Raw genomic sequence first — 10,958 nt, 5'->3', positions numbered from 1 at the left:
GTCTGCTCAAAGGCTGGCTTAAGAGATCTGAATGTGGGAAAGCCAATGCATGGGGACTGATACCCAGGGCCTGTGAAAGTTCACAGAGGCAGGGCTTGCTCTGAAACCCAAGAAGGGCATCCTCCAGCCTCTTCAGTGACTCTCTGGATCCAGGAAAGCAGCTGGGATGTTGTTTTTCCTTCTGCACATTGTAGCATGCCATGTTCTCCAAAACAGCTCAGATGAATTGGAGAGAATTCCTGATTTCTGTCAACAGTGGGTGTCCCCAGCATCAGGATCATGAGAGGTTGACTGACATTCCAGGAATGCGTAAAGAGAGCTCCCAACCTTGAGAGCACATTCTAAGGACCACCCTCCCACAAGAAAAAAAAAAAAAGGTCAGAAGGGCATATATCTTAGGATCCCAGTAGGAAACATGTGCTCAAAGGCTGCTGTGGGCTGGACATAAGTGAGGGCCATGATGAGGGCAGGTGTTAGTGACCAGAATGTGGTAAAAACCTCCCCCAGATTCATGTATGGGTGCTGGGAGTTGGCAGGGCCTGTCCAATACTGGGCAGGAAGGAAAGCCCTTGATGCAGATGTGCTCCTGCCTCCAGTGCCACAGCTCATGCCCTGGGAAAGCAGGCTCTGAATAGGGGTGGGAAGAGGAGTGGTTCTTGCTCAGGAAGAAGGCATGTTCTGCTGAGACTTTGTTTCTAGGTCATTCTAAGAGGACCCTCTTACCTCCTTGTATCTCCTGGGCACTGGGATCTCATAGAAGCTGCCTGAACTTGAACCCTTACACTTTTCCCGATTCTGCCTGGTGCATGCAATGTCAGTGTAAAAATGAAATACATCCCCAGGTGGCACCACTCGTTCTGAAAACCCAGGATACAATTCCAGATTAACTTCCTAAACACATTACAGTTTGAACCTCTTCCAGAAATCTAATCAACCAGTCTGAAATTTTCGGGTGAACACCACTGTGGTAATCTTTCACATGGTCCCCCTCCCTGGAATATGAGAGTTGTTTGGGCATCACATCGCAGGGGGTAGAAAAGAGCCTGCAGAAAAGCTCTCTCTCTCTCTCTCTCTCTCTCTCTCTCTCTCTCTCTCTCTCTCTCTCAATCTCTCTGTGTCTGCCTCTCTCAATTTCAAAAGATCCAATGTGTGACTCAGTGCACCATGGGATATCCCAAAAATTTGGCAGATCCTTACATGTCAAATACAAGTACAGCTTAAAAACATTTGAATGCGAAGGTGTATCTATGCACTTTGCTTAATCCTCAGAGAGGAGAATCTCCCCTCACAATCTGAGAGTTTTAGGCCCAGAAGGAGCTTTTTGAAGCCAATTTGCATGGGTTGTTTTATAGGGTTTAGCAAACATTAGTTATCCATACAGACTTTGGCAGTCATGATTAGGGCCAGGCCCCTGGAACTTGCCTGGGCCTAATATGCTGCCTGTGGAAGGTTGGGATGTGAAAAAGGAAGCATGAGCAAAAGAAAATGCCCTCTGGGAGCAGCTCCTTGATAAGGATACATAGGTGTTTTGGCCCACGTGTATTTTTCTCTGTGCCACCAAGATTCCAAAGAGCCCAGGACTCTCGCCCCTCAATGGCTTTCAGAATTAGGTAAGTCACTTCCCAGGTTCTGCTGCCACACCTCTCCTCTGGCCTCTGCACAGCCCACATTTTTACATTTCATTTTCTCAAGCTAGTTTGCTGAGCTTATCTGGCTCTTTTGGAGGAAATGCCCTTTACCTCCACAGAGGGAGGGTGATTGAACCTCCTTCCTGTACTCCCCAACAGCTTAGGTTTAAGAGTTGTACCATATTTTCTTCTTAACCATCAGCCTTTTAAGTTCTCAAGTTTACCTAGTCAGAGCCTTTGATTTTCCCAAGTGTGCACCTTGTCTTGGGAGATTCCCTTGGTCCCATTACAAAGTTGCAGCCCCTCCCTTCTATTGATCAATCCCTAGATGTGATTTTGGCCCTACCTCCTTTGGGAAAGGCTTGATCCTCAAAATCTGGAAGACCAACTGTCCCTCTGTTCCTCTTTGAATGGGTACGGATTTGCAATTGAGGTAACATAAAGTGTCAGGGTATATTTGGTACTCAATACTGTTGCATTGTATTACTTTTTCTCTTGAGAGGATATCCTGTCTGCCTAAAGGTGTGTTAACACGAACATTAGGGAATTTAGATGTGGTACCAACAACCCATCAAGTCTACTTCCATGTTGGTTTCATTTTCTTTTCCTTTCATGAATGGACATAGGATTCAGTTGGAGGTGTACAGAGTGCAAAACCCAATCAGGTTAACTGCCTGGAGATCCAGTACTAAGGTTCAGCTTTCAGTTGGAAGTTGCCATTTCAGCTAGGACCTCAAAAAAAGGTGTGGCCAGATGGGGTATAATGGTTTCTGAGGAGGCTGAGAAGGGATCAGAAGCTAGAGCTTGAGAGTCACTGCCCAGGTCTGAGCAGATTGCTACCTGCACCATGTCCACTCTGGTGAGTCAGGAGCCTAAGGTGGTCCTCAAGGACGTGCAGGCCAAGTTCCCACAGAGAATTGGCATTTCTTGCCTTACAAATGAGCAGATTTTGCCTTTGCATCTAGATGCAGATTAGCCATAATCCAAAACGTTTTGATTTCTGTTTTGATGTACCATTCATAGAGGTTTACAGAGCAAGTTTCCCTGCTATCTGAAAGTTGAATATTCCTAAGGAATCTATTGTAGGCCAAATTGGCAAAATTCTTTTTGTAATTTTATCGGCCAGGCTGTGTGTCTGACAGTAGGTCTTAAGGGAGTTCTTTAATAAAAGCCAAGTGAAGTTTAGAAAGAAAGGAAGGGAGAAAGAGAGAGAAACATTGATGTGAGAAACATCCATCAGCGGGCTCCTCCCACCCCCTAATGGGGGTTGGGAATGGAGCCTGAAAGTGACGTTGGGTGCAAGGGGGGATGCTCAACCAACTGAGCAACACTGACCAGGGCTTGCAGTCCCTTTTGAGATTAGGCTTAGTTGTGACATGTGAGCCCTCTGTTGTCATGGATTAAATGGTCATTCTAATATTTATAGAAGGGACACTGAATAAACTGAACATCTCGAAATTGATGGTTATTTTTCTCATCTCTAGCTACCGCATGCTTTAGAAATCTTTTGGGCTGCTTTTACTCTTTCTAATTTAAAATGTCTCCAAGGCCAGAAGGTACGCATTGTGTGGGTGTTCCTTAATCTTCCTAATCTATTTTATTTGTTGGAGCTTAGCAAAAGGTGGTGCTTGGCCAGGCACTGCTGCCTACTCCAGGTGCTTTCCGTCCTTCAGTGATAATCAGAAAGGTTTTCCTAAAAGGGTGGGACCATTTCTCTGGTTTCTCAGTACTCATTGCACAGCAGAATTACAGGTAGGCAGTGGGTAGATGTGGGAGGCGTCCAGTGGTCATCTCACCCCTTTGGTGCCTGATGAGGTGCTTGTCCTGCCACCAGTCAAGGAGAGGCAGGGCTGAGTGGCTTTGCAGCCCCTAAGCAGAAAACGGGATTGGGGTTCATTGGGATGCTCCAATTGTTGTCAAAGCAGTGCCTTTTGCCCTCAACTGGTTCCTCTGAAGGGAGAAGGATCAGGTTGCTCATGCTCAGCCTGAGAAGATGCCTTGCTCCCGGCCATTTCCCAGGATCTCTTTAAGAGCCACTTCATCAGGATGAACAGCCAGGCTCCACGCAGACTTCTGGAACTGACATGCCAGAGGCTGCTGAGGGATGAAACTTCAGCCATTGCTGCTGTTGAGTCTCTTCCTATGGAACTCTTCCCACCTTGGTTCACAGCAGCCTTGGCAGGGAAGGACAGCAAAGTCCTGAAGGTCATGGTGCAGGATTAGCCCTTCCCCCGCCTCCTTCTGGGGGCTCTGATGAACCATCAGCAGCCTTACCATGATATCTTCAGACTGTGCTCTATGGGCTTCATGCCCTGCTTGCCCAGGAGACTCGATCCAGGTGAGGGGGATTCAGTAGCCTGGTTGGTCCCTGGGGATTTGAGCAGTTACATCTGGGATATGGGAGCGTACAGGGCCAAAGGGAGAGCTCAGGGAGACCTTGGAGCCACTGCTGGGGTCATTCTGGAGCAGGCTTCGCATATATAGGGCTTATGAAGATGCAGAGGGTGACCGAAGGGACATGAGCCCACCCTTTCTGGTGGCACCTAAAGGTACCAGAAATGGGGACCATAAAGGATCCCAGTAGTGCAAGGAGCAGCTGATTCCTGGGGTATGGAGTAAAAGGCCCATTGGGTGTCTGGCCCAGGTGCCCAGATTCCCAGACTCATGGTCAGGGTCTCATTCCCTGTTATCTTAATGTACCCCAGTCTATTTCCTATTTTCTCCACAGGAGGAGGAAAATGCAGATGCTGAATTTACAGAAGAGAGCTCATCATGATTTCTGGATCATGTGGGCCAGAACCAGAGCTGATGTTTGCTCACTGCAGGAGCCTGAGGTCCCACATCCATAAGGAAGAGGGGGAAAGTGAACAGCTTTAGGACAGGGCAAAATCCACCCTTGGTGCCCATAGATGTGTTAGTAGACCTTTGCCTTAAGAAATGTGTCCTTGATGAGTCCCTCAGCTACCTTATTAAGAAAGTCAGCGAGAGGAGAGGTTTGCTGCACCTTTGCTGTAAGAAGCTGATGGTTTATGCCCTGTCGAAGGAAAACATTAACATCCTGGATATGGTGCAGCTCGACTCTGTCCAGGATTTGGAGGTAAATTGTACCTGGAAGCTGTCCACTCTGAGGAAGTTCGCTCCTTACCTGGGCCAGATGGGCAATCTGTGTCTGTTCCTCCTCTCCCATGTATGTCTTCTCACACCACCTTGGAGCAGGAGGAGCAGTGTGTTAGCCTGGTCACCTCTCAGTTCCTCAGCCAGTTCTACCTCCAGGAGCTCTATTTGGATGTTGTCTCCTTCCTCAAAGGCCGCCTAGACCAGAACCTCAGGTGAAGTGTGGTGAGGTTTCTCTGCAGACCAGTGTGAGCCACTTCTCATTTCAGTCCACAGTGACGGGACCTCCTATGTACTGTACAGCAGCAGTGCTAGAGAGCCTGAGACACTAGATGGTCCACACAGTCAATGTCTTGTTCACTGCTCTGTCCCCTTGCATTTTGTCAAGTAACACCCACCCCCCAGACTAAGGTAGGATGTATGAACTAAGAAAGATGCTATTAAAGAGACTCCTTGCTAGGAATGGAAGTAATGGGGGCTTCGGGCCAGTGATGGTAGCTTGGGAATACTTCTAAGAATTGTCTAAAGGAATATTATGCAATAGAACCAAGGGGAGAGGGCAGTAAAGAGAGGAAAGCCCATCAGAGGTGAGGTTTCAGGAGTTAAGGTCCACACTTAGCAATTTGGTGATGGCAGCCTTTCAATCCAATCCTGCCTGGAATCACCTGTCTGCCAAGGCTTGCCAAAGGCTCCTGCTAAGGGAATTCCTGGTAAATGCAGGATTCTGGAGGGAGGAATCATGAAAAGGGATAGGTAGTTTGTAGACTATGCAGTAATCTAAGTTCCTGCAGGGTGGCAGCCCCCGCTGGATGTTGCTCGACCTTGTCCAGATTTGCTCTTTTGGCAACTATGCCAGTAGCCTCATGGGCTAAGAAATGAGGAAAACAGGTGTCCAGGCTGTGGCTGGAAGGGAGCCCAAATTGAAGGCATTTCGGGTCATGTCTCCAATACTAAAATTCACTGTTTGACCCCTGCTTGAGACATTGGGTCAGGCTCCTTTCTGAGCTCCCCCCAATCTTTACCTCCCATAATTCATGCTCACAACACCTGTGTGTATGAGGGTGGGGTGTATGATATGCTCCACATAACCGATGAAAAAATGGAGTGTGTGAGGTTTCATCCAGTTCAATCCATATAAGAGCAGATAAGAGATTGAGAAAGGATTTCATTCAAATTTGCACTGACTTGAATGACTCTTCACTGGGCAAAATCCTGGGTTTGATCATTATCTGGAAAACTTTAAGCTTCGGTAAAATGGGCCTCTTTACCTTAAGGCCTGGCTCGTCTCACCATGCTCTGCCCCCCAGGTCCATCCCCCTCACCTAACTGCTCTGTCTCTCCCAGCTGCCTGAAGAACTTTTTGGAGACTCTGTCCATCACTAATTGCCTGCTTTCAGAATGTGACTTGAGACATCTCTCCCATCACCTGAACATCAGCCAGCTGAAAGTCCTGAATTTAAGGAGACTCAACCAGACCAACCTCAGTTCTGGGCTCCTCCTATTTCTGTTAGAGAGAGCCTCCCCCACCCTGCAGGACCTGGACATGGATGAGTGTGTGATCATGGACCCCAAGTTCATAGACCTCCTGCCTGCCCTGAGCCTCTGCTCTCAGCTCATGACCCTAAGCTTCTGTGAAAATGCCATCTCCATGACGATCCTGGAGGACCTGCTTCACCACACCATCGTGCTGAGCAAGCCGAATTGTGTGCTGTACCCAGCCACCTCGCCCCCTGGGAGAGTTACGAGGAAAGGAGCAGCACCGTCCACCTGGGCCGACTTGCTCAGGTGCATGCCTAGCTGAAGCATATGCTCCAGGAGTTGGGGTGGCCCAGCATGGTCTTGTTCTGTGCTTTCCCCTGTCCTCACTGTGGCTGTAGAACTTTCTATAACACAAACCCCATTCTGTGACCCTGATACATGTCTGTCTAGCTGGGTACACGTCTCATAGGCTTTACTCTGGGCTCTTGGACACTGAAGCCCAGACATAAGTGTATCTTAAAGGATCCCAGCAGCCAGTTTCAGACAACTACTCAGTGATGTGGGGAAATGCTGACAGGGGGACAGATGGTTTCTTTGGGGAGATGGGTCCTAAGGAGTTAGAGATATGTACCTGAATCTCTAGGGGGGAGGGATTCTGGCTTGGGAGGTAGATGCGGGGATTACCTTTGCTTAAATCGTTGTGAATAAATGTCAGTAATAAAGGGAACTGAATGTTAACTATATGGTGACCTCTATGACATGTTAACCCGATTCTCCCATCTGCAGTTACTGGTTAAATAAGAGGGCATGAGCATCTGTGATGCACAGACACTAGGCTGGGTGAGGTTGGCTCCAGTAGATCACATCACCATTTATCTATTCCGGTTTGGTGGTTCTTTCTGGGGCACCAGTACCTCCTCCCTTACCTCTGTTACTGTTCAGTGGTTAAGCCCACAGAAGGTGCATCCACAGGGACTGGAACGAGTGGCTTCCTGTGATCACCACTGAACTACAACTTCCTAGCAGCCATGGACTCAAACACTCCTCCCCACTGGGAGCCTACATCACTGGCCTTTGGCCGCTCCATGGTAGAGCTTCCCTGTGCACAAGTCAGACCCCAGGACTGAAAGGGACATCATCCTGCCAGCTAGTCAGAGGCCTGAACTCACAAATCTATACCTGCCATCCCCCTGGATCCAGTCCCTGCTTGCAGTCCAATACTTGTGGCCAATAAAAACAGTTACATTTCTTTCAGCACAATATTAAGCTGGCATAAACCTTTGCTTAGTATCCATGTCCCGTACTAAGAATATGAAACTCTTTGTGGAGGCTAGGTCATAATGTGAGAAGACTCTCCCCACATGACCCTCCTTCCCATACATCAATGAGGTGGTAAACCAACTCTGAGCCAGTGACAGTCCCTGGGTTTTGGGTCTGAAGAGTGGCCAACCCCAAGCAATCCGGAAGAGCACTTAGGTGGACACAGGTGAAGGTCACTCTGGGGAGCTGGGAGTATGGAGGGCCACCCTGAGGGGCAATACAACCAAGTGAAATGGAGATGTCATACTGTGCAGTTTGGATCCCATAATCAACGGACAGTCAGCTGCCCAGTAAGAAACAGGCTCTCTGCCCACATGCCACTGCATTCTGGCCCAGGGCTGTATCATTTGGCTCACTGAGGGGCCTGCCAGAGGAACACCAAGGGAGAAGATTACACACCCAGGCACAGGGGCAGGGCTCCATTTGTGCTTCTAGTCTCCCTGAAGGTGAGGGAGTCAGTCCTGTTTTTTCTCCTTCTACTGCCTCTCATTCAGTGCCAGACACTCACGTGCTTGCTGCTCTCTGCTGGGTGTAAGCAGCTTCCTAGCTTGCCACACACAGCACCTGGCCCTTCTTTCTTTTTATTGCCGTTACTTTATGTTCTTCTTCCTTCCCCTGTTCTAGTTTGGGCCCATAAGCTTGGGAGCATATATTACCATTTCCTAAGTACATTTATTATTAATTTCAGAGAAAGGGAGAGGGAGAGATGAATAGAAGCCTCAATAATGAGACAAAATCATTGGTTGGCAGTCTCCTGTATGCCCCCACCCCCCTGGGATCCAGGCCTAAACTCAGGAGCCTGCCCACATTGGGAATTGAACTACTTCCTCTTGGATCATAGGTCTACTGACCCGCACCAGCCAGGCACACTCTGCTACTTCTAGTGGGGAGAGAAAATGCTGTAATATCTATAACAGACAGTGAGCCCCCCAAACCCCAAGAAAGAGGATCAGAGATCAAGGATCAGAAAATGCTTCTCTCTTATATCAGACACTCTCTCTTTCTCTCTCTCTCTCTCTCTCTCTCTCTCTCTCTCTCTCTCTCTCTCTCTCTCTCTCTCTCTCTCTGAATTGCATCTTGTCATCCCATCTCTGCTTGACAGGGAACAGTGTCCATAATGGGAATCAGAACCTCTGAAATTTGAGGGAAAGTATAAAAATGGGCAGGTAATGTGGAAGGAAGGGCATGGGCTAAATATCGCATGATCTTGGTGTTGGTTCCTCACCACACATAGAGACTGTGTCCCATTACGTTGTGGTGAGATTCACCTGGGTGGCTAACTTATGTAAAGCCCTTGTCAGCATGCCCTGTTCTAATATTGCCCACTGTTATTAGCATTAATAGTGATTATTAGCTACCAGATGCAAGTTAAGGAAGAAAAGTGAAAGTCACTGCACCCTGGCCTGTGTGGCTAGGCATTGTCCTGTGCATCACAAAGGTCACCTGTTTGATTCATGGTCAGGGCACATGTCCAGGTGGCAGGTCTGGTCCCCAGACAACCATTAATATTTCTGGCTCACATGAATCCTTCTCTGTCTGTCTGTATCTCTGAATTCATCTCTCCCTAAAGAATCAATTTTAAAGCCTACTACATTAAAACAACACAAAGCAAAAGAAAACCCATTGCTGCATGTTGTCTCTCAACAAGGTGTCCTGCACTTGACACTTTATTTGTTCTGGATACCACAACTGAGAAATCCAGCAAAATTCTTTATTGGAATATGGACTTTTCCATCAAAGTATTCAAAATGCACAGTACCAGGGCAATGAGACTTAGAAAGTGCATGTTTAGATAGAGACATCATCTGTGAAGATGGGCATACAAGGGCCCTGGGTAGTTGGTGACTGGTGGTGCACAGGGATCCTGTACATGAAGGCCCTATGGATGGGGGTCTCCAGGCCATCAGAAAGCAAGCAGGGAGAGTAAGGCACACATAGTAGGTTTCTTACTATGGAATGTATCCAGAGTCCACCCATCTGAACAGCAGTCAGGCAGGTTGGATTTAGGACAATTGGGGGACACAGATGTCAAAGGGAATACTCTGAATAGAGAAGAGCCAAAGCCTGGCCTGGTTGGCTCAGGGGTTGAGTTTTGACCTGTGAACCAGGAGGTTAGGGTACAATTCCCAGTCCGGGACATGCCTGGGTTGTGGGCTCCAAGCCCAGTAAGTGTCTTGTAGGAGGCAGCCAATCCATGATTCTCTCTCACCATTGGCAGTTCTCTTTCCTTCCTCTCTGAAAACAGTAAAAATAAATGTATTTAAAAGTATGTAAATAGCTTAGTTTGATATCCACAATATCCATTTAAGAAATACAAGAAGGAGCCCTTTGTCATGGTCAGAATTTTTATGCTTTTCTTTCTTCTCCTTAATCTTCCTTTCTAGTCCACTTGCCAAGAGGATTGTGTATAATGTGTTCTATTCTATACTGGGAAGTTTTGTATTGTTTGCCTTCTTGTATTTCTCTGCACCAAAATACGTTATCAATTCAAACCTACATTGGTAAAATTCTGCTGAGTAAATGTGATGTCCAAGTGGCTTTGTTAAGTGTTTCACCAATCCAGCAGCATACCAGGTGGCAATGAAAAGGGGGCTTACTGAGCCAAACCTAACTGGGCTTGTTCCCTCACTGCCCCCCAATCTGACATGCTAGACTTTAAAGTTCTTAAACAACTGAGGTTCCAGCTTCCAAATTTTTCAATGAATTTCACATACACTATTCTAATAAAAATAATTTTAAGAAACCACACATTTTTGTGGTAATTTTTAAAATTCATGTTGGAAGGCTTGTTACTCAACAGGCCAAGAGGTGAGTTTTTAAAAACCTTTCCCATCATGATATTTTTTTTTACATTCACTGATAAAAATACTGAGGCTTCAAGGTAACTTGATGTTTAGGAGAGCATACTCTTTGTGGAACATTAAATGTCAAATAGTTGAAGAGAAAGTGCATGCATAGTTCTACAGTAAAATACATATCACTACCTAGGGGCACTTTTGTTCATTTCATTCAAAGGTATAGTCTGGAAAGCTAACTGGTTCAGTTTAAGTGACAATCTGTTTTTCAATTTTATTATTCCCACGTCAGCAAGGTGCTGATGTCATTTCAATAAGCAAAAGGATGCTTACATTTAGACTTCTTCAAACATTTATATCATTCTGTATGTAATTTTTCCTCCTACTTAACCTATTCTTTTAAAGGTTGAGGACATACAAAATGGCATAGGAAGGAGGCAAACAATTGCCGTGCAGCCTTGTTGGAGATTCCTCAATCCTTTTTTCCATTTAGGTTTTCCAAAGAAAATATGTAAGTTGTTTACCCTGCCTTACTGGAAAATAGGGCAGCATGCCATAAAGAAGTAGCACACTGCTTCATTTTGTATACAGTTCATTCAAAATCTGGTATGCACTTATGGCC

The 10,958-nt window shown here is 46.7% G+C and overlaps 1 pseudogene across 1 annotated transcript; it reads left to right on the top strand.

The window, feature by feature from the left end:
- The first annotated feature begins 1,164 nt into the window (after positions 1 to 1,164).
- Positions 1,165 to 6,650, top strand: LOC307096507 (melanoma antigen preferentially expressed in tumors-like; annotated as a pseudogene). Its single transcript has 4 exons — positions 1,165 to 1,210; positions 4,538 to 4,725; positions 4,878 to 4,957; positions 6,087 to 6,650. The product of its transcript is annotated as a melanoma antigen preferentially expressed in tumors-like (transcript).
- The last annotated feature ends 4,308 nt before the right edge of the window (positions 6,651 to 10,958 follow it).

Source organism: Cnephaeus nilssonii, assembly GCF_951640355.1.
Source record: "Cnephaeus nilssonii genome assembly, chromosome: Y".
Taxonomy (NCBI): Eukaryota; Metazoa; Chordata; class Mammalia; order Chiroptera; family Vespertilionidae; genus Cnephaeus; species Cnephaeus nilssonii.
This window is presented reverse-complemented; position numbering and strand designations above follow the sequence as displayed.